This window comes from Apodemus sylvaticus, chromosome 12 (assembly GCF_947179515.1).
Source record: "Apodemus sylvaticus chromosome 12, mApoSyl1.1, whole genome shotgun sequence".
Lineage (NCBI taxonomy): Eukaryota > Metazoa > Chordata > Mammalia > Rodentia > Muridae > Apodemus > Apodemus sylvaticus.
In genome coordinates, this window is record NC_067483.1 from 52,040,942 (window position 1) to 52,064,122 (window position 23,181).

Here is a 23,181-nt window from a genome sequence, read left to right on the forward strand (position 1 = left end):
CACCCTTCACAATAGCCACAAACAACATAAAGTATCTTGGTGTGACTCTAATCAAACAAGTGAAAGATCTATACGACAAGAACTTCAGGTCTCTGAAGAAGGAAATTGAAGAAGACATCAGAAAATGGAAAAATCTTCCATGTTTGTGGATTGGCAGGATTAATGTACTTAAAATGGTCATCTTGCCAAAAGCAATCTACAGATTCAATGCAATCCCCAACAAAATCCCAACTCAGTTCTTCATAGATTTAGAAAGAGCAATTCTCAAAGGCATCTGGAATAACAAAAAACCTATGATAGCTAAAACTATTCTCAACAGCAACAGAACTTTGGGGGAATCAGTATCCTAGACCTCAAACACTACTACAGAGCAATAGTATTAAAAACTGCATGATATTAGTACAATGACAGGCAAGTGGATCAATGGAATAGGATTGAAGACCCAGAAATGAACCCACACACGTATGGTCACTTGATCTTCGACAAAGGAGCTGAAAACATTCAGTGGAAAAAAGAAAGCCTTTTCAACAAATGGTGCTGTATCAATTGGAGGTCAGAATGCAGAATAATGAGAATTGATCCATTCTTTTTTTTTTTTTTTTTTTTTTAATTTTTTTTTCTTTTTTTTTTATTTATTTATTTATTTTTTTTTATTTTCTTTTTTTTTATTATTATTCGATATAATTTATTTACATTTCAAATGATTTCCCCTTTTCTAGCCCCCCCACTCCCCGAAAGTCCCGCAAACCCCCTTCTCTTCCCCTGTCCTCCCACCCACCCCTTCCCACTTCCCCGTTCTGGTTTTGCTGAATACTGCTTCACTGAGTCTTTCCAGAACCAGGGGCCACTCCTCCTTTTTTCTTGTACCTCATTTGATGTGTGGATTATGTTTTGGGTATTCCAGTTTTCTAGGTTAATATCCACTTATTAGTGAGTGCATACCATGATTCACCTTTTGAGTCTGGGTTACCTCACTTAGTATGATATTCTCTAGCTCCATCCATTTGCCTAAGAATTTCATGAATTCATTGTTTCTAATGGCTGAATAGTACTCCATTGTGTAGATATACCACATTTTTTGCATCCACTCTTCTGTTGAGGGATACCTGGGTTCTTTCCAGCATCTGGCAATTACAAATAGGGCTGCTATGAACATAGTAGAACATGTATCCTTATTACATGGTGGGGAGTCTTCTGGGTATATGCCCAGGAGTGGTATAGCAGGATCTTCTGGAAGTAAGGTGCCCAGTTTTCGGAGGAACCGCCAGACTGATTTCCAGAGTGGTTGTACCAATTTGCAACCCCACCAGCAGTGGAGGAGTGTTCCTCTTTCTCCACACCCTCTCCAACACCTGCTGTCTCCTGAATTTTTAATCTTAGCCATTCTGACTGGTGTAAGATGAAATCTTAGGGTTGTTTTGATTTGCATTTCCCTAATGACTAATGAAGTTGAGCATTTTTTAAGATGCTTCTCCACCATCCGAAGTTCTTCAGGTGAGAATTCTTTGTTTAACTCTGTACCCCATTTTTTAATAGGGTTGTTTGGTTTTCTGGAGTCTAACTTCTTGAGTTCTTTATATATATTGGATATTAGCCCTCTATCTGATGTAGGATTGGTGAAGATCTTTTCCCAATTTGTTGGTTGCCGATTTGTCCTCTTGATGGTGTCCTTTGCCTTACAGAAACTTTGTAATTTTATGAGGTCCCATTTGTCAATTCTTGCTCTTAGAGCATACGCTATTGGTGTTCTGTTCAGAAACTTTCTCCCTGTACCGATGTCCTCAAGGGTCTTCCCCAGTTTTTTTTCTATTAGCTTCAGAGTGTCTGGCTTTATGTGGAGGTCCTTGATCCATTTGGATTTGAGCTTAGTACAAGGAGACAAGGATGGATCAATTCGCATTCTTCTGCATGCTGACCTCCAGTTGAACCAGCACCATTTGTTGAAAAGGCTATCTTTTTTCCATTGGATGTTTTCAGCCTCTTTGTCGAGGATCAAGTGGCCATAGGTGTGTGGGTTCATTTCTGGATCTTCAATCCTGTTCCATTGATCCTCCTGCCTGTCACTGTACCAATACCATGCAGTTTTTAACACTATTGCTCTGTAGTATTGCTTGAGGTCAGGGATACTGATTCCCCCAGATTTCCTTTTGTTGCTGAGAATAGTTTTAGCTATCCTGGGTTTTTTGTTGTTCCAGATGAATTTGATAATTGCTCTTTCTAACTCTGTGAAGAATTGAGTTGGGATTTTGATGGGTATTGCATTGAATCTGTATAGTGCTTTAGGCAAAATGGCCATTTTAACTATATTGATTCTGCCGATCCATGAGCATGGGAGGTTTTCCCATTTTTTGAGGTCTTCTTCCATTTCCTTCTTCAGAATCTTGAAGTTCTTGTCATACAGATCTTTCACATGTTTGGTAAGAGTCACCCCAAGATACTTTATACTGTTTGTGGCTATTGTGAAGGGGGTCATTTCCCTAATTTCTTTCTCAGCCTGCTTATCCTTTGAGTATAGGAAGGCCACTGATTTGCTTGAGTTGACTTTATAACCTGCCACTTTGCTGAAGTTGTTTATCAGCTGTAGGAGCTCTCTAGTGGAGTTCTTTGGGTCACTTAGGTAGACGATCATGTCATCTGCAAATAATGATAGTTTGACTTCTTCCTTTCCAATTTGTATCCCTTTGACCTCCTTATGTTGTCGAATTGCCCGAGCTAGTACCTCAAGTACAATATTGAAAAGATAAGGAGAAAGGGGGCAGCCTTGTCTGGTCCCTGATTTCAGTGGGATTGCTTCAAGTTTCTCTCCATTTAGTTTGATGCTGGCTACCGGTTTGCTGTATATTGCTTTTACTATGTTTAGGTATGGGCCTTGAATTCCTGTTCTCTCCAAGACTTTAAGCATGAAGGGATGCTGAATTTTGTCAAATGCTTTTTCAGCATCCACTGAAATGACCATGTGGTTTTGTTCTTTGAGTTTGTTTATGTAGTGGATTGTATTGATGGATTTCCGTATATTGAACCAACCCTGCATTCCCGGGATAAAGCCTACTTGATCATGGTGGATGATCGTTTTGATGTGTTCTTGGATTCGGTTGGCAAGAATTTTATTGAGTATTTTTGCATCGATGTTCATAAGGGAAATTGGTCTGAAGTTCTCTTTCTTTGTTGGATCTTTGTGTGGCTTTGGTATCAGCGTAATTGTGGCTTCGTAGAAGGAATTGGGTAGTGTTCCTTCTGTTTCTATTTTGTGGAATAGTTTGAAGAGTATTGGTGTTAACTCTTCTTTGAAGGTCTGGTAGAATTCTGCACTGAAGCCATCTGGTCCTGTGCTTTTTTTGGTTGGAAGACTTTCTATGACTCCTTCTATTTCTTTAGGCATTATGGGACTGTTTAGATGGTCTAGTTGGTCCTGATTTAATTTTGGTATTTGGTATCTGTCAAGGAAATTGTCCATTTCCTCCAGATTCTCCAGTTGTGTTGAGTATAGGCTCTTGTAGTAGGATCTGATGATTTTTTGGATTTCCTCAGTTTCCGTTGTTATATCTCCCTTTTCATTTCTAAGTTTGTTAATTTGGATACTTTCTCTGTGCCCTTTGGTCATTCTGGCTAAGGGTTTATCTATCTTGTTGATTTTCTCAAAGAACCAGCTCCTGGTATTGTTGATTTTTTGTATGGTTCTCTTTGTTTCTACTTGATTGATTTCGGCCCTGAGTTTGATGATTTCCTGCCTTCTACTCCTCCTGGGCGAAATAGCTTCTTTTTGTTCCAGGGCTTTCAGGTGTGTCATTAAGCTGGTAATGTATGCTCTCTCCATTTTCTTTTTGGAGGCACTCAGGGCTATGAGTTTTCCTCTTAGCACTGCTTTCATTGTGTCCCATAGATTTGGGTATGTTGTGTTTTCATTTTCATTGTGTTCTAAAAAGTCTTTAATTTCTTTCTTTATTTCTTCCTTGACCAAGGTATCATTGAGTAGAGTATTGTTCAGTTTCCACGTGTATGTGGGCTTTCTGTTGTTTCTGTTGCTATTGAAGACCACTTTTACTCCATAGTGATCAGATAGGAGGCATGGGATTAGTTCGATCTTCTTATATTTGTTGAGGTCTGTCTTGTGACCAATTATATGGTCGATTTTGGAGAAGGTACCATGAGGTGCTGAGAAAAAGGTATATTCTTTTGTTTTAGGATAGAATGTTCTATATATATCTGTTAAATCTAATTGGTCCAAAGCTTCAATTAGTTTCATTGTGTCCCTGTTTAGTTTCTGTTTTCCTGATCGGTCCATTGAGGAAAGTGCAGTGTTGAAGTCACCCACAATTATTGTGTTAGGTGCAATGTGTGCTTTTAGTTTTAATAAAGTTTCTTTTACAAAAGAGGGTGCCCTTGCATTTGGGGCATAGATGTTCAGGATTGACAGTTCTTCTTTTTGTATTTTTCCTTTGACCAGCAAGAAGTGTCCCTCAGGGTCTCTTTTGATGACTTTGGGTTGAAAGTCAATTTTATCTGATATTAAAATGGCTACTCCAGCTTGTTTCCTGAGACCATTTGCTTGTAAAATTGTCTTCCAGCCTTTTACTCTAAGGTAGTGTTTGTCTTTGACCCTGAGGTGTGTTTCCTGTAAGCAGCAAAATGTAGGGTCCTGTTTACGTATCCATTCAGTTAGTCTGTGTCTTTTTATTGGGGCATTAAGTCCATTGATGTTAAGAGATATTAAGGAATAGTGATTGTTACTTCCTATCATTTTTGACGTTATTTTTTAAATTTGAATGCTTAACTTCTTTTGGGTTTGATGAAAGGTTACTATCTTGCTTTTTCCAGGGTGAAGTTTCCCTCCTTGTATTGGTGTTGTCCTCCTATTATCCTTTTTAGGGCCGGGTTTGTGGATAGATATTGGGTAAACTTGGTTTTGTCATGAAATATCTTAGTTTCTCCATCTATGGTGATTGAGAGTTTTGCTGGATATAGTAGTTTTGGTTGGCATTTGTGTTCTCTTAGAGTCTGCATGAGATCTGCCCAGGACCTTCTAGCCTTCATAGTCTCCGGTGAAAAGTCTGCTGTGATTCTGATAGGTCTTCCTTTATATGTTACTTGGCCTTTTTCTCTTACTGCCTTTAGTATTCTTTCTTTGTTTAGAACATTTGGTGTTTTGATTATTATGTGACGGGAAGTATTTCTGTTCTGGTCCAGTCTGTTTGGAGTTCTGTAGGCTTCTTGTATATTCATGGGCATCTCTCTCTTTAGGTTAGGGAAGTTTTCTTCCATAATTTTATTGAAGATATTTGCTGGCCCTTTAAGTTGTAAATCTTCACTCTCCTCTATGCCTATAATCCTTAGGTTTGGTCTTCTCATTGTGTCCTGGATTTCCTGGATATTTTGGGTTACAAGCTTTTTGCATTTTGCATTTTCTTTAACTGTTGAGTCCATGGTTTCTATGGAATCTTCAGCATCTGAGATTCTTTCTTCTATCTCTTGTATTCTGTTGTTGATATTTGTATCTCTGTCCCCTGATTTCTTCCCAAGGCTTTCTATCTCCAAAGTTGTCTCCCTTTGAGTTTTCTTAGTTGTTTCTACTTCTGATTTTAGATCCTGGATGGTTTTGCTTAGCTCCTTCACTTGCATGTTTGTGTTTTCCTGTAATTCTTTAAGAGATTTTTGTGTTTTCTCTTTCATGAACTCAGCCTGTTGACCAAAGTTCTCCTGTATTTCTTTAAGAGATTTTTGTGTTTCGTCTTTCATGACCTCAGCCTGTTGAGCAAAGTTCTCCTGTATTTCTTTAAGTGTTTTTTGCATTTCCTCCTTGTTGGCTTTTGTATTCTCCTGGATTTCTTTCAATGATTTTTGTGTTTCCCTTGCAAGGGCTTCTAACTTTTGATCCATTGTCTCCTGAATTTCTTTATGTATGACCTTCATGTGTTCCTGTACCAGCATCATGACCAGTGATTTTAAATCCAAATCTTGTTTTACTGGTGTGATGGGGTATCCAGGACATGTTGGTAGAGGAGAATTGGGTTCAGATGTTGCCATATTGCCTTGATTTCTGTTAGTGACGTTCCTGCGTTTGCCTTTTGCCATCTAGATCTCACTGGTGTTAGTTTATCTTGTCAGTGCTGGACTCACCAGTGCAAGCTGCCCCTTCCCAGTTGGCCTCTGGTGCACAGCTTACCTCCTGCACTGCTTGTAGACAGTGTGCTGCTGCCCAGGCTGTTCAGATCCCAAAGCAGGCACCCGAAGGCTCCCGCTGGGGCCCGCTGGATTCACTGGAGCACCCGGAGAGAGTAGAGCTAAGGGCTTCTGCCTGAGGCCTTGCCCCAGATTGTGTCTGTGGAGCAGATGGAGCCCGTGTGCACTCCCAGGGAGTGCCGATGGTGTATGCTACTGTGACCTCCCCTGTGTTCCGCTCACTCCGCTGGGCAGCCGATCTGCCAACCGGGCTGTCGCACACAAGGTTAGCCTGGCCGCCCAGTCCCTGAGTCCAGGCAAAAGCCTGGGAGGCCAAGGTCTGAGCAAAGTTCCCCTACGGCTTTGACTGTTAATTGGGTTTGCCAGGTGACTAGGATGGCGGGCGTGCGCGCCCGCGCTCCCTGAAAGCGCCGGGAGAGTCTGCTTTGCTAACAATCACCTGGCGGGTTGACTCACAGATGGCCCACCAAGCCGCCCAGTTCTTGGGGTCAGTCCTGTGCCTTTTGGGGCCTGGAGCCCCGCTTTGTTAGCCTTAGGCTATGCCTGTTACAGGTCTGCCCGCCTGAGCTCTCTGTCGCCCTGCAGGCAAAATGGCGGCGGCGCGCTCGCAGGCCTGGGCAAAAAACCTCCTGGTTGGGTTGGCACCCCGATGGCCCCCCGACCCGCCCAGGGCCTGGGTGCAGGCCAACGCCCGTCGGGCTCAGACCACCGCGGTGTTGGCCTCGGATTATGTTTGTGTACCTCAGTCTGTCCGATTCCTGGAGTACGGAGCCAAGATGGATGCTCCTCTCCTGACTGGTGGGAGGCCGAGTTCTCGAATTGATCCATTCTTATCTCCTTGTACTAAGCTCAACTCCAAGTGGATCAAGGACCTCCACATAAAACCTGACACACTAAAACTAATAGAAAAGAAACTGGGGATACCCTTGAGGACATGGGCACAGGGGAAAGTTCCTGAGCAGAACACCAATAACTTATGCTCTAAGATCAAGAATTGACAAATGGGACCTCATAAAATTACAATGTTTCTGTAAGGCAAAGGACACTGTCAAAAGGATAAAACTGCAACCAACAAATTGGAAAGGATCTTCACCAGCCCTAAATCTGACAGAGTGCTAATATCCAATATATATAAAGAACTTAAGTAGTTAGACCCCAGAGAAACAAATACCCCTATTAAAAAATGGTGTACAGAGCTAAACAAAGAATTTTCACCTGAAGAATTTTTGGTTGGCTGAGAAGTACTTTAAGAAATATTCAACATCATTATTCATTAGGGAAATGCAAATCAAAACAAACCTGAGATTTCACCTCACACCATTCAGAATGGCTAAGTTAAAAACTCAGGAGACAGTAGGTGTTGGTGAGGATTGGAGAAAGAGGAACACTCCTCCATTGCTGGTGGGATTGCAAGATGGTACAACCACTTTGGAAGTAATTCTGTCAGTTCCTCAGAAAATTGGACAGGACACTTCCGCAGACCCCTGCTATACCCCTGGGCATATACCCAGAGGATTTCCCAGCATGCAATAAGGACACATGCTCTACTAAATTCATAGCAGCCTTATTTATAATAGCCAGAAGCTGGAAAGAACCCAGATGTTCATCAATGGAGGAACGGATACAGAAAATGTGGTATATTTACACAATGGAATACTACTCAGCAATTAAAATCAATGAATTCATGAAATTCTTAGGCAAATGGTTGGAACTAAAAAATATCATCCTAAGTGAGGTAATGCAATCACAAAATAATACACATGGAAGGCAATCACTGATAAGTGGATATTAATTAGCCCAGAAGCTCTGAGTTCTCAAGACACAATTACCAAATCAAATGATACCCAAGAAGAGGGAAGGAGAGGGCCCTGTTTCTGAAAAGACTTGATCCAGTATTGTAGGGTATTACCAGGACAGATAAGTGGGAGAGAGTGATTGGGAAATGGGCAGAGGGAAGAGGGCTTATGACACCGATGGGGAGGGGTGAACTGGGAATGGGGAAAGCATTCAGAATGTAAACAAAGAATATAGAAAATAGAAAATAGAAACCATTAAAAAAATTAAAAAAATCTAGACTTGGATTCAAATAACCATAACTTTTCTTGATGTTCTTTAAAACATTTTTAGATTTATTTATTATATTTTATTTTATATGTATGAATACTGCATGCATATGTATGCATACATATGTGTATCTTGTATACCTGCCTGTTGCCTATGGAAATCAGAAGAGGATACCAAATCCTGTGGATCTGGAGTTGTAAATAGTTGAACCATCTAGTACGTTCTGCAAATTGAATTCATGGCCTCTGAAAAAGTACCAAATATTCCTAACTTTAAGCTGCATCTTCAGTCCTACTGCTGTGTTTTATAATAGAAATCTAGATTCCAGAGTTCAGCCTATGTATTTATGTTTTCGAATATTGCTGACACACAAGATTGGCAGGTTTAAATAAATGGTCTCGGAATCATTCATGTCTGAAGCATGTTCTTGGCAAATCAATACTGTGATGGAGTATTTTTGCTAAAATATATTTTCTTAGTAAAATCTTGACTGTTTTTTATCATGGAAAATGATCAGGTATTGGGGGTGGGAAATAGGACTGAAGCCCTGAAAGCCAGCAGAATGAATGAAAATATGCAACCTCAGGAGATGGGAGGTGGTGGGGGGACCTGTAGAATGTACCAGAGGCCAGGGAGGTGATAGACTCTCAGAACTCAAACGGAGGGACCTAATTTTAAATGCCTAACAGTAGAGAGAGGGAACTTAAAGCATCCACCTCCAGTAGGAAAATAGAGCATTAAGTTCTGGAATAGGGTTGCCTGCCATCCCATGTCAAAAGCTCTTACCCAGAATTGTTCCTATATGAAAGAAATGAAGGGACAAAAAAGGAGAAGAAACTGAGGGAAAGGAGGTCCAGTGACCAACCCAACTTGGGATACAGCTCTAGGGGGGCTCCAAGGCCTGACACTATTACTGATGCTATGGTGTCCTTACAGACAGGAACCTAGCATGACTGTACTCTGATAGGCCCAACAAGCAGTTGGCTGAGACAGATGCAGATACTTACATACAAACACTGGATTGAAGTTGGTGATCTCTGTGTTTGAATTAGGGAAAAACTGGAAGAAACTGAGGAGGAGGACAACCCCATAGGAAGACCAGCAGTCTCCTGAGGTCTCTCAGAAAACTGAGCCACCAACCAGACAACATACATTCGCTGATATGAAACAGCTGAGAATTGCCAGGTCTAGTCTCACTGAGAGAAGATGCACCTAAACCCTTGAGAGACTTGAAGCCACAGGGTGTTGGGAGGTCTGGCAGGATGGGGTGAGATGTGGGGTGGGGTAGGGGGATGTGGACATCTTCTTGGAGACACTGGAAGGAGGCAAAACATGATGAACTTTCAGAGGGCAGACCAGGCAGGTAATAATAACTGGATTGTAAAAAAAAATTAAAGATAAATATTTTCTAAAATGTTTATGATAAAAATCATTAATGTCAAACAGAGTTTCAAAATTGACTTGAACCTAATATTTTCATCAAATGCATATATTTAAACTTTCTGAAGGTTGGAAAAGTGTCACAAGGAAAGTAATGACTAAACATACCAGAAGAACTGAAACCAATCCTATAAGGGGATCATCTATATAGACAGAGTTATTTAAGGTCTGTTTTTATTCAGTATTAGTTAATCTTTTGAATTGCTTCAAATGAAAGCAGTGAGAGTATTAAGAGAGCACAATGCTAAAAATGTGTTAATTTTCCTGTGCAATTAGCAGAACTCTTTGTCATATTTTCAGAGCAGAGATAATCCCTCCCATAACTGCTTAAACCCATGTCAAAATGTCAACAGAAGCAAGAAATATTTTCTGTAATCGAAATCTTGTATAAATGTTAAACAGGAGCATTAAGCTTGCTAAGAATATGCTACCAGCTCACTCCTGAGAGATTCTAATTAGAGAAAAACTTAAATTATCAAAGTTATTTTATGCCCAACTTAATTTATACAAACTCCTGGAGAAGTGAGCAGACACCCTGCCAGTGGTCAACAATACTGAGGTTAGTGAGTGCCTGGAATAGAAACTGGACAGACCTGTCTTAGTTCTACTTTTGCTGATGAGTTGAGTGAGCTCCTCCTGTATTTTGGGTGGAGTTATGGCATTTGGAAATATTTTCTACCATTTTCTTGATTACCTTTTCATTTTCTTTATTGTGTCCTTTCCTGTGCTTTTCAGTTCAATGTAAAAACACTTCTTGATCTGTTTACCTGTAGTTCTATTTTATTGAGAATCATTTAAGGGGTAGTATTAAAAACTAGTGCAGTTGACACTTGGTAAAATACATGCAAACAATCCTGGTGACTTTGTCAAACAGCAGGAGAGATATAATTCCAACTGGCCATTTCTTGTCACCAAAGAAAGCTTCATGTACTGGAATTGAACCCAATTCCAATTGAATTATTGGTTAAATGGGCCTCGTGGAAATACCCTGAAAACCCAGGCTATTGCCAAAATGATAGCTTGCTCTCTACAATCTGACAACAAGACTCCTTTGCTGAAGATAGAATCAATATAGCTACCAGCACAACTGTTACATGGAGAGATACAGCTGGCACCTACATAGAATCCTCACCCTTATGTGCAGGAATCTTTGGTACAAGAAGGTATTTCACAGCTCACCAAAACCTTTGGCCTACAGTCTGTCTTTCCTACAAACTATGTTAGGGCAATCAGTGGTGGCCCAAAACTCATGGGAACAGCCAAACAATATCTGATTTGAAATGAGGCTTACTCCACAAGATGAAAATTATACCTAACATTGCCCGAGTGACCCAAAACCAGAGACTAAACAGACAGAGAAGTGATGAACAGGTGAAAACAAATATTTTTAGTTTTTAAAAGATAGTGATGAAATGTCTTAATTTTTTTAAAAAATTAATAAAATGGATTGTAATCATATTATTCTATATATGCAAATCAGTGCCTTATTCAGCCATTAACAGAGAAGCATCCTCTTGTAGCAGATGGGATCAAATACAGCCAGATAGTACACAAAGAGAAACCTCAAAACCTGCAACTCTAAATAGGATTTCTCCATCAAAGCAGTGCTCAAGGAACCCTTGAGAGTGGGGGGGGGGGGCAGAAAAAGTCTAAGAGCCAGATGTGATGGAGCACATCAGGAAAATAAGGCCTTTTAAAGTAATGGAGCAAAGCTCATATGAACTCAGAGACCGAAGCAGCAAACACGGGAACTACACAAGTCTGCTCCAGGTCCTCAGATTTCAGTTTAGTATTTGTATAGTACTTCTGAGTGTGTGAACATGTGTGTCTCTGATTCTTGTGTTTTCTCTTGAGATCTTTTCCATCTATTAGTTTGGGTTGTACAACTTCAATGTTATGCATTTTGCTTTATCTTATTGTATTTTATTTTGTTGTTACCCCTTTGAACCCTGTTCTCTAATGAGAGACATAAACGAAGTGGACATTTATGGGAGAAGAGCAGAGGTGGAATTGGGAGGAGTATAGGAAGAAGAAATTTTAATCAGGTTGTATTCTATAAGAAACTAATTCAACAAACGGGAAACATTACATACTATGCTAAATAAAATAAGCTGGACATTTAATACAAAAATCATGCCTGACCTCAATTATATGCAGACTCTATGAAAGTATAACTCATGAAAACAAAATGTACAATAGTGGTAACCAGAAACTGGTGGTGACCTGGAGGACATGAGGAGTTTGGTTAAAGAATATAAGGTTCAATTATAAACAAATTGGAAGTGTTAATGATGGCTATGAGGAGTATTGGATTATACATAAAGTAATTGCAGAGAAGATAAGAGTTCTCATCACATACAGGTAACTAAGGTAATAGTTTTGCAATTTGATTAGAGTAACCATTTCCAGATACATATCTTTATAAAGTAATCACATTCCACACTGGAGAATATATATCCAGTTTGTCCATTAATTGTGACACAATGAGCCTGAGAGAAAAAAAGAAAGAGTTCTTGAGTGGAGCTGGAAATCACCGCACAGATTTGTGGACCACTTTATATAAACCATTTGATCTTTCTTTATCTTAGCTTCTGTATTGTTAAAATTATGAGAACATTGACCTTATCTTGCATAGCATTTGGGAGGAATAGCTAATAATTCACAGCAAAGTTTTCAAAAGTGTGCAGTGCTTAAATCACAGGAAGAGATGAACACTCACACACACAATGTGTGTGTGAGTATACATTGTTTTGTGTGTATATAAAATGTCATATAGATTGTGATGTTGTGTGATATATATTTAATGATACATATGATTATCATATATATATATAAATGTGCATGTATATGATTATGTTTTTACTTACAATGTTTTCATTGAAGAGTAAAGATAATTATTAAAAAATCTCAGATGTTTTAGGATGGTTTTATCTCTGAAAAAACAAAAAGCTCAAATGGCTGAGAGAATGCAGCTTTATTCTTACACGTAAGATTCTGTTTGAGGCAAGAGGCTTTGTTCATTCAATGACTTGGTGATATGGTTTCAGATAGGCCTCCCTGCATCCCTTCTGCGGGAGCTTTTGGATGTTCTCTTTCAGAACAAGGTTGTTATTTTACATCATGTCGAGAGAGGACACAATTGAGCATAAAGAAACCATCCACCCCCTTTTCTCGGTTTATTATTAGATAAATATTTAGGGATGTTTCTCAAGTCTTTCTTTCTTATGCTAGTCAGTCACTTACAAAATTACAAAACAATAGGAAATGATCAATTGAATCTTTTTCTTTTCCCTCATGCAAGTAGATAACTAGATCTTCAGAGGTGAAACGGTGAGATATAGAAAAGTCCTGGTCAGCTCCAAAAAGAAGCGTTGGCCCAGGCTCAGTAGCCAGTAATATCAGTTTAATTGTGTGGGTTTAATATTCTTTATGGTTGATGGAAGTCTAATAAAATGGCATTAAAAATCCCCTTTTTCCTGCTAAGCCTTCTGAGATTATACAAAATAATTCAAAGGTTGGGGATTTAATTGTCTAAAGATGTGTTCTATCTCATTTTATTTTTCCAGACCCTGCCTGAATATTCAAAAACCTCCCGTTTCATTTTCCATCACAACATGATGGTTTGGGGGAATGGTCCAAATTAACCTTTCTGTGGTTACACTGCTGCCATTCACCCCAAGTCATGTTACCATTTTAAGTAATGTGTTATGCACATGCAACTGAATTTTGACTTCTTAACTCTATGAACTCTAATAATGACAGTTGTTTGTAATCTGACTATGTATTCATTTACCACTGATTTAAAATTCATTCATTCTTATTTTCATACTTTGCATCTTCATTGCAAGTACTTATCTTCAGATTTTGATGCCACTGATCTGCTCTCACCTCTGTCTTTTCTTCTTTTTTTGCTTTTCTTTCATTCACCATTTCCCATCCCCTATTTTTCTATAACAGTTATCGTTACAGACAATAAGAGGGAAAGTAGTTCCCTCGGTTTTCTCAAATAACAACATTCATTTCAATATATTGTTAAGTGGGTAGTGGCTTACAGAAACTAAATGTCTAACATGTCTCTTTGCAATTGACAATATTTTCTTACTACGTGAACTACGGACACTATTTTCCTACTATGTTGCACATAATTTGTTTGTTGTGCTTCAGTTTTAATTGGGAGAAGAAGCATTGAGATAGGGATAAAAGGAGAAAGAAGTAGCCTGATGACTCATGCTACAGTTCTGCAGGGCATGTAAAATATAAAATTCTTGCCAAAGCATGCCTTGCCATCTCAGCTCATGACTTCAAAACAGGGTTGTCATGCATTTTCATCTTTTCAGAAACCATGTCATATATTAAATCTCTTTCTTTATATGCCATTTCTATTGTGCCTGTCTCTTTTGTATCTGCATCTTTAAACATATATTTGATAACAGTTTATAGACAGTTTTATTAATAAAACAATGTTACATGGACATAAGGTACTTTTGGCTACAGCATTGTCTAAGCAAGTTGTTTTCACTTAATTGGTGAGGCAGTCAATATTTTTATTTTGTTTCTTCATGTGTTCCTGTACTTGTTTTTCTGGTGTGTTGGGGTATCCAGGACTTGCTAATGTTGGAGAATTGGGTTCAGATGCTGCCATAATGCCTTGGATTCTGTTGGTAACGTTCCTACCTTTGCCTTTAGCCATCTGGTTCTCCCAGGAGTTAGATGGTCTTATTGTCACTGGCTGGTGCTTCAACCTACTGTGGATCTTTAAAGTTATTTCTGCAACACTGGATGACTGGGTTTCTTCTGGCACAGATTACTGATATGTTGGATTCCTCTTTTGTGCCTTTGGAGCCCTTCTCAATCTTGCCTCAAGCAATGCTATACTTAGGTTGTCAAGGTCAACCAGGTGTTCTCTGTCTGCTCTATTATGGAGGGAAGAAGTTGTGGTGGGGGTCACTCCCTCTGTTGATTCTCACATAGGACACAGGTCCTGTGATGGACTGGCTTGCAGATGAACCACCTATGTGCTCAGTTCCTGAGTGCAGGCAGACCTCTGGTGGTTTACACCACTAGAAATCTAAAGCTCAGGGTGATACAGTACCTAGTGATCCTTTTGTGTCCCTGCAGACAGCAAATATGGCTGCAGGACTTCTATCCTTCCACAGCTTCCTGGGCAGGACACGGGCCCCGAGCCAGGTGGGCTGGCAGACAAAATCAGGGACTAGACAAGGCTGCCCCCTCTCTCCATATCTTTTCAATATAGTTCTTGAAGTCCTAGCTAGAGCAATTAGACAACAGAAGGAAGTCAAAGGGATACAAATTAGAAAGGAAGAAGTCAAATTATCACTATTTGCAGATGATATGATCGTATACTTAAGTGACCCTAAAAACTCTACTAGAGAACTCCTACAGCTGATAAACCACTTCAGCAAAGTGGCTGGCTACAAAATCAATGCAAGCAAATCAGTAGCCTTTATATATTCAAAGGATAAGCGGACTGAGAAAGAAATTAGGGAAATGACCCCCTTCACAATAGCTACAAAGAGCATAAAGTATCTTGGGGTGACTCTAACCAAACAAGTGAAAGACCTATATGACAAGAACTTCAGATCTCTGAAGAAAGAAATCGAAGAAGATCTCAGAAAATGGAAAAACCTTCCATGCTCGTGGATTAATATAGTTAAAATGGCCATGTTGCCAAAGGCAATCTACAGATTCAATGCTATTCCCATAAAAACCCCAACCCACTTCTTCATAGAGCTAGAAAGAGCAATTCTCAAATTCATCTGGAATAACAAAAACCCCAGGATAGCTAAAACTATTCTCAACAGTAAAAGAACTTCATGGGGATTCAGTATCCCAGACTTTAAACTCTACTACAGAGCAATAGTGATAAAAACTGCATGGTATTGGTACAATATCAGGCAAGCGGATCAACGGAATAGGATTGAAGACCCAGAAATGAACCAACACACCTATGGTCACTTGGTCTTTGACAAAGGGGCTGAAAGCATCCAGTGGAAAAAAGATAGTCTTTTCAACAAATGGTGCTGGTTCAATTGGAGGTCAGCATGCAGAAGAATGCGCATCGATCCATTCTTATTTCCTTGTACCAAGCTCAACTCCAAATGGATCAAGGACCTCCACATAAAACCTGACACACTGAAACTAATTGAAAAAAAAAACTGGGGAAGACCCTGGAGGACATGGGCACAGAGGAAAAGTTCCTGAATAGAACACCAATAGCTTATGCTTTAAGATCAAGAATTGACAAATGGGACCTCATAAAACTACAAAGTTTCTGTAAGGCAAAGGACACTGTCAAAAGGACAAAACATCAACCAACAGACTGGGAAAGGATCTTCACCAACCCTAAATCCGACAGAGGGCTAATATCTAATATATACAAAGAACTCAAGAAAGTAGAACCCAGAGATCCAAATAACCCCATTAAAAAGTGGGGTACAGAGCTAAACAAAGAATTTTCACATGAAGAACTTCGGAGAGCTGAGAAACACCTTAAGAAATGTTTAACATCATTAATCATTAAGGAAATGCAAAACAAAACAACCCTGAGATTTCACCTCACACCAGTCAGAATGGCTAAGATAAAAAACTCAGGAGACAGCAGGTGTTGGCGAGGATGTGGAGAAAGAGGAACACTCCTCCACTGCTGGTGGGATTGCAAGATGGTGCAACCACTTTGGAAATCAGTCTGGTGGTTCCTCAGAAAACTGGGCATGTCACTTCCTGAGGACCCTGTTATACCACTACTGGGCATATATCCAGAGGATTCTTCAGCACGCAATAAGGACACATGTTCCACTATGTTCATAGCAGCCCTATTTGTAGTAGCCAGAAGCTGGAAAGAACCTAGATGTCCTTCAGTGGAGGAATGGATACAAAAAATGTGGTATATTTACACAATGGAGTGCTATTCAGCCATTAGAAACAATGAATTCATGAAATTCTTAGACAAATGGATGGAGCTGGAGAACATCATACTAAGTGAGGTAACCCAGTCTCAAAAGATCAATCATAGTATGCACTCACTGATAAATGGATATTAGCCTAGAAACTTTGAATACCCAGGACATAATCCACAAATTAAATGATGTCCAAAAGAATGGAGGAGTGGCCCCTGGTTCTGGAAAGAGTCAGTGCAAGAGTATAGGGGAATTCCAGAACAGGGAAGTGGGAAGGGGTGGATGGAAGAATAGGGGGACGGAAGAGGGCTTATGGGACTTGCGGGGAGTGGGGACCCAGAAAAGGGGAAATCATTTGCAATGTAAATAAAAAAATAAAATAAAAAAATTAAAAAAATCATATACTGATGACCAGAATTTGTTTTGAACTGAATTATGGGGGCTCTCTCTCTCTCTCTCTCTCTCTCTCTCTCTCTCTCTCTCTCTCTCTCTCTCTCTCTCATATCTATTATCTTAAAATATTATGATCTTGATTATTAGTTCTTCTTGTCATTCCTTTAAAAGTGAATTTTAAAGAAATTTCACTTTAGCCATCGTTTTCTTTTGCTTCCTTGGTGATATCCTGCAACCCATGGGTTTTATACATCATAAAACCACTATTGACATTAAATTAAATATAGTTTCCAGAAAGATCAGTGGGATGTAATAAAATGAAGATTTTTGTGAATTTTTTTCTTAACAGAATAGACTCAGTCATCAGTAAAAGGTAAATATCTGCATCATGACTCCATCTCGCTCCATTCTTAATGATATCAAGGAAACTAACAAATTCACAAGGCTACTTAGAGCACAAATAAGGGACCCTTGGATAATAGTAATATATTAATAAAACATTTCATAATGACCATAAATTAATCCTCAAACCATTAAATTTGTAGCTACATTATAATTTAGCTACCTTCTGTCTGGATCTATACCCAAAAGAATAAAAGTCTGCTTGCTATAGTGTACTTTATAAAGGACATTCTTCTTACCTAAACATAAATATTCTATTCATATGTTTTTCATATGTTCACTTTCTTACATATTCTATATCTGGGAAGTGATTTAAAGTACATGTTAGGGTCACTATTATATTTCAGAATTGCGAAGATACTTCGAGTGGCTAGCTACATTCAAATTTGTAATTGAGAAGATCTCTCTCTAATAAACTGATTGATATTTTGTTTCTGTAAGTTACTATATATTAAACAATATATTAAAATGAGTGTTGTTAGTTAAGAAAAGAGAAGGAACTAGTTTCTAGAAAATTCTCTTTTTGTGCCTTTTAACAAGAGAGGCAGCAAACACAAACTCTGCATGAGGCTGAGGGTTGAAAAGAAGCTGAAACTCTTGCTTTGGGAAAATTCTCACTTTGATAAAGTGACAGAAAGATGCCTTGGGCCTCAACTTGTCCTTCCTACCTCCTGCACTGTCCCTGATGACAGCATGGGTTTGGTCCTCTGTAGGCACTGCATTTGGCAGCTTGTGGGCAGCTGATACACGGAGACAGCAGCTTCCTAAGGGTCAGTTTCACTGGACAAATCTACCAGCTGTTCTGTCAATCTCACTTGGGCAGTCAAGCATTCTCAGATTAATAGACTCCCAGCAAGGTTGCTTTTATTATTATTTTATACTTTGTAGCAGTGTTTCACTGCACAGCTGTAGCTAGCCTAGAACTCACTGTGTAGACAAGATTGGACTCAAATTTACAAAGATTGCCAGACCTCTTCCACCTGAATGTTGACATTAGAGTCATAATCATCACGCCCACTGTGTTTTGGATTTTGATTCTACCTGTTCAAACCTTCACTGTTTACACTGCTCCTACATCTGTGAACATTCAGTTTCTATAGTAATTTTATTTACTCGTGGTGCTTTTACAGGCTCAGTAATAGTTGTTGATTTTTCTGTTTTTAATCATACAATAACTTAGAATGTTGTAGTTTATGTCCTGTAATTCCTTTCCCACTGTTTATAGACCCTATAACCTTTTCCTCCTAATTTTATGTGCTTTGCTTTTAAACCCACTGAGTCCTTTTAACACTACACCTTTGCATAAGGCCATCTTCTGAAACATAAGCAGCCTCACAGAGACCTCATTCCTCAAGAAAACTGAACTTCCCTTTTCTAGCAGACAGCACCTTCCCATAGCTCCTCAGCTAATGTTGGAAATTATTACCTTTTCTGTCCACCATGCTGTGATTTTTGTCTGGCTTGATCTTGTACAGTTCTTGAGCATAGTATCACAGCCACTGTGAGTTCATGTGTGCGACAGTCCCACCATCCTGTCACCTCTAGAAACCATATTTCCCCTTAAAACAATCTTTCTCCATAATAACTTCTTTTAGAATGATCTCTGATTGTTGATGAAAGATGGTGTGATGTCCCATTTGTATATGACAAGTTCAGAGTCTCCTAACTTTTGTACACTAGTCATTTTTTGGTCTCTTTATTTATTGCCATCTACTATTTTTAAAAAAGCATACTTATGATTGTTGAGAGAAGCACTAATCTATGGATTCAAATATAGGATCTTACTGAGCAGTTTTTCACTGTGTCCATTAATAGTATTAAATTCTGCCCCATGGCCATTGGTCTAACCAAATACATAGTTTGGACCCAATTATGCTATCCAGCCTGAATTACATCTATAACACTCCTGGGCATATTCACAAAGAACAAATTTCTCAATCATGCTGATTGCTTCTCCATTCATGATAGGCAGCGGATGAATACAAACTAGATATCCATCAGCTGATTAATAGATAATGGAACTCTGGTATATAAACACCATGAAATATTATTTAGCAGTAACAATAATAAATTTAAGAAATTCTCAGTTTATGCATGGAACTAGAAATAGTCATTCTGAGTGAGGTAACTATCAGAAACACAAATGCTGCACGGTTTCTTGGATAACCTTGAACATTTAGATAGTTTTAGTTAAATATCTGTAGATGTCAGAATTCTAGTAAGGAGGCTGTAAGCGTATATTTTTCAAAATCTATTTTTAATAACTGTGGTTAAATGTTTAACCCCCCCTCTAGCCCACCACTCACCAGAGATAATGGTAAGGAAAGTTAAATAGGAAAAGGAGATTGTGGATCTGTTTAGAAAAAAAGGTCTTTGTAGCAGGTCAAATCTGCATTGTCAGGAGATCAGCAGTTCAGTTCACATGAATCAACAGTGGTAGTTTGATCTACTTGCAAACACCATCAGAAGAAGACATTGAGGGAGATTTGGAGAGAAGAGAGTAATTAACAGGTGACACAAAGACAGAAGAGGAGATAATAAATTTTAATTAATAAAACTATGCTAATAATTTATAAGCTAAGGGTAACATTTAATACCAGGTGTATTCAATTATTAGTAGATTTTACATCTATTGGCAAAAATTTGCTTAAAGATTAGATAATTAATGGATTACAATCATACTCCTTGTATACCTGCTTTATTTGGTCATTACAAATTTTGACTTCAGTGAAATTTTGAGTTTAATACATGACTATCTTAAGTGTTGTACACAGAATATAATATGTTTATTCATGCATTACCAGGAATGTTAGGTATTTGGTGAATCATGACTTTGCTAATTGCTAATAATGTTAACTATGTACTGCATTACTTTATTACAGATAAGCTATATGACATAGAATATGTGCTAAATATGGTTGTGGTATCAACTGATACCTGTTTTAGTTAATGATTTAATGTTAACTTAAGTATTAGTTGGGGTACTATTTTTATAATGAAATAATTTTTTTGAGAAGCCTGTTGGGGTGGAAAGAATTTATTTATTATAATAATTTATTTATTCATGTTATTTTCCAATCTCAGCCCCAAGAACATCCCCCCTCCCACAGCTCCTCCCTTAACCCCACCTTTCCTTCTCTGAGAAGAGTGAGGGCTCCATAGCTATCAGCTCACCCTGGCATATCAAGTCAATGCAAGACTAGTTGCATCCTCTCCCACTGAGGCCAGACAAGGAAGGCCAGTTAGGGGAACAGAACACATAGGCAAGCAACAGAGTCAGGAAAAGCCACCACTCCAGTTGTCACGCGACCCATATGAAGACTAAGCTACAGATCTGCTACATAAATATGAGAGGCCTAGATCCAGCCCATGCCTGTACTGTGGTTGGTGGTTCAGTTTCTGGAATGCTTCAAGGTTCCAGGTTAGGTGACACTGTTAGTTTTCTTGGGGAGTCAATATCCCCTTCAGGACCCTGAATCCTTCCCCCTACTTTTCCAGATATTGAGAACTATAAAGTTCAGTTGTAATAGATACATCTAAGAAATAACCCCCATATGTAAGGCTCAAGAAACACTGCATGAAGGGGGTGGAACTATTGTAAGAACTAGAGAACTAGAGAGTCTTCAGTGAGAGTGTGTCTCTTAGTAATGCCAGAAGCTGTATCAGTAAAGTCTTACCAACAGGACTGCCTACACATGCAGTGAACAAGCTCAACAAGAGACATGATAAAATAGATGTGGGAAAGCCGTTGAAGCCTCAAACTCACACAAAAAGCTACAGGCAACTAAAGAAAGGTGAGAGAGAGAGAAATAGCCTTCTGCAGATAAAAGCATAATATATGGTTGCTGTGAACCAAATGGTTAGTCCTCCCCCCAAAATATACAAAATATCATTATTTACACTGAGAGATTGTGAAGGAATATATATGTATATACAGGAATACTTGGTACAATTAGTGAGAGAGAGGACATGAATGAGAAAGAGAGTATGTGGTGTGTTGGCGAGTTAGGAGGGAAAAGGAATGAGGAAATGCAATTATAGTATAATCTTGAAAAAACAAATCATTTTGAAACAATAGAGATGACCAAAAGTTGATCTATTATTCCTAATGAGAAGGCAAATAGTAAAAAAGAGAAATTCAGTTTTAAATGGGTTATTTTATGTCCTAATTAGCATTAATCATATTGCAAAGAAAGAATTGAACCTGAAGGACATTGGTTCTTCTCAGTGTATGAATATAATGAAAGGTAAATTAAGATTTCACTAACATTATAAAATCAAAGTCTACAGTGTTTGTGTCAAAATGGGAATTTAAAGGAGGAATAAAAATACCCATTTAAAAATTGAAAGGAAAAAACATAAATGTGAGACCAGCTGCTACTGAAAAGACAGCTCAGTGAGCTGCTCAGAGAATCCTGCAAATTTCAACTAATTTCATTAAAAATTTTTAATCACATTTCTATATTTTGCATTTTAAAACCTGCATATGCACTTAGTGAGCAGTTTTTTGTTGTTTTGCTTTTTGAGATTCAGGTATATTGATGTGTGAATCAGTAGTTATTGGTGAATAGCATCCAGGATTAATTTACGTATTCTCTAATTACTTTTTTCTAGTTTTGAATTATGAGAATATTACTAAATTCTCTTGTGAAATACATAAAGGATATAAACACTACTGTGTGTCCTTAAATATATAAGGTACAAATAGAGTATTCTCAGAATAAGTCTACGGTACTGCATTATCACCACTATTGAATAGCCCAGCTGATGCATATATGATACCCAGTAATTCATCTGACCACCTTTTCTCATAAAATGTGATGCTTGTTCAGGAATACCACATCATTATTTTTGTTTATATTTCTTTTTACAGAAAAATATTACTTAGTATAGTGTGTTATGCTCATTAGTCATTCATGTATTTTATTTAGTTATTTATTGAAATCCTTACAACATTGCATTATAAAAAGTATTTAATTATTGAAGATGGATGGAATTGCTTTGACTGATAAACTATCATATGAATATCTCTATGCAATTTATTTGTATTTTCTGTATTGTGTTTTCACTTACCAGTGACTTTTAAATAATATAGATATTCTATTTTTATGAAAATTCATTGCATAGCTTCTATTTTATTTTATAATTCATGCTGTATATACCATCCAAAAATATCACTGTCTGAAAATCAAATAGCTGCTTCTATAACTTTTATTTCAAGAATATTGTCTCTCCTTATCAGTACTGTTGACACAAGACAATCAGCCTAACTTTGAATCTAGATATTGCTAACTACTAATTGGTATGCTTAGGGGATAAAATGGGCATTTGTCAAGAATCCCTACTGTGAGAATTTTATAGTTTCCAATTTTTATTAAAGTCTATGTTTTGAGATGCAATCTATAATTTTTTTAGATAGAATAAATAAATAAATAGTTCAAGGCAAGGTTTCATATTTAATTTTCCCTCATTTTTCTCATACACACAGACACACACACACACACACACACACACACACACACACTCACAACCTCCAGGACATTTTATTTAAAAGATTATCCTCTATAATTGAATTGCTTGAGTTTCCTTGTTACTATTTATTTCTAGATGTGCATTGTTCATTGATAGAGGAATACTGTTAAACAAAGACCATTGGCATATCACTCTTTAATAATGAGTTAGGATCGTTTTCAAAGGTCTTTCAGATTTATTCTTCTATTGTATGGCATTTGGTTAGTAAGAGTTGTTTGTATTTTCACATTCAATTTAGAGGCTTATTGACTATTTT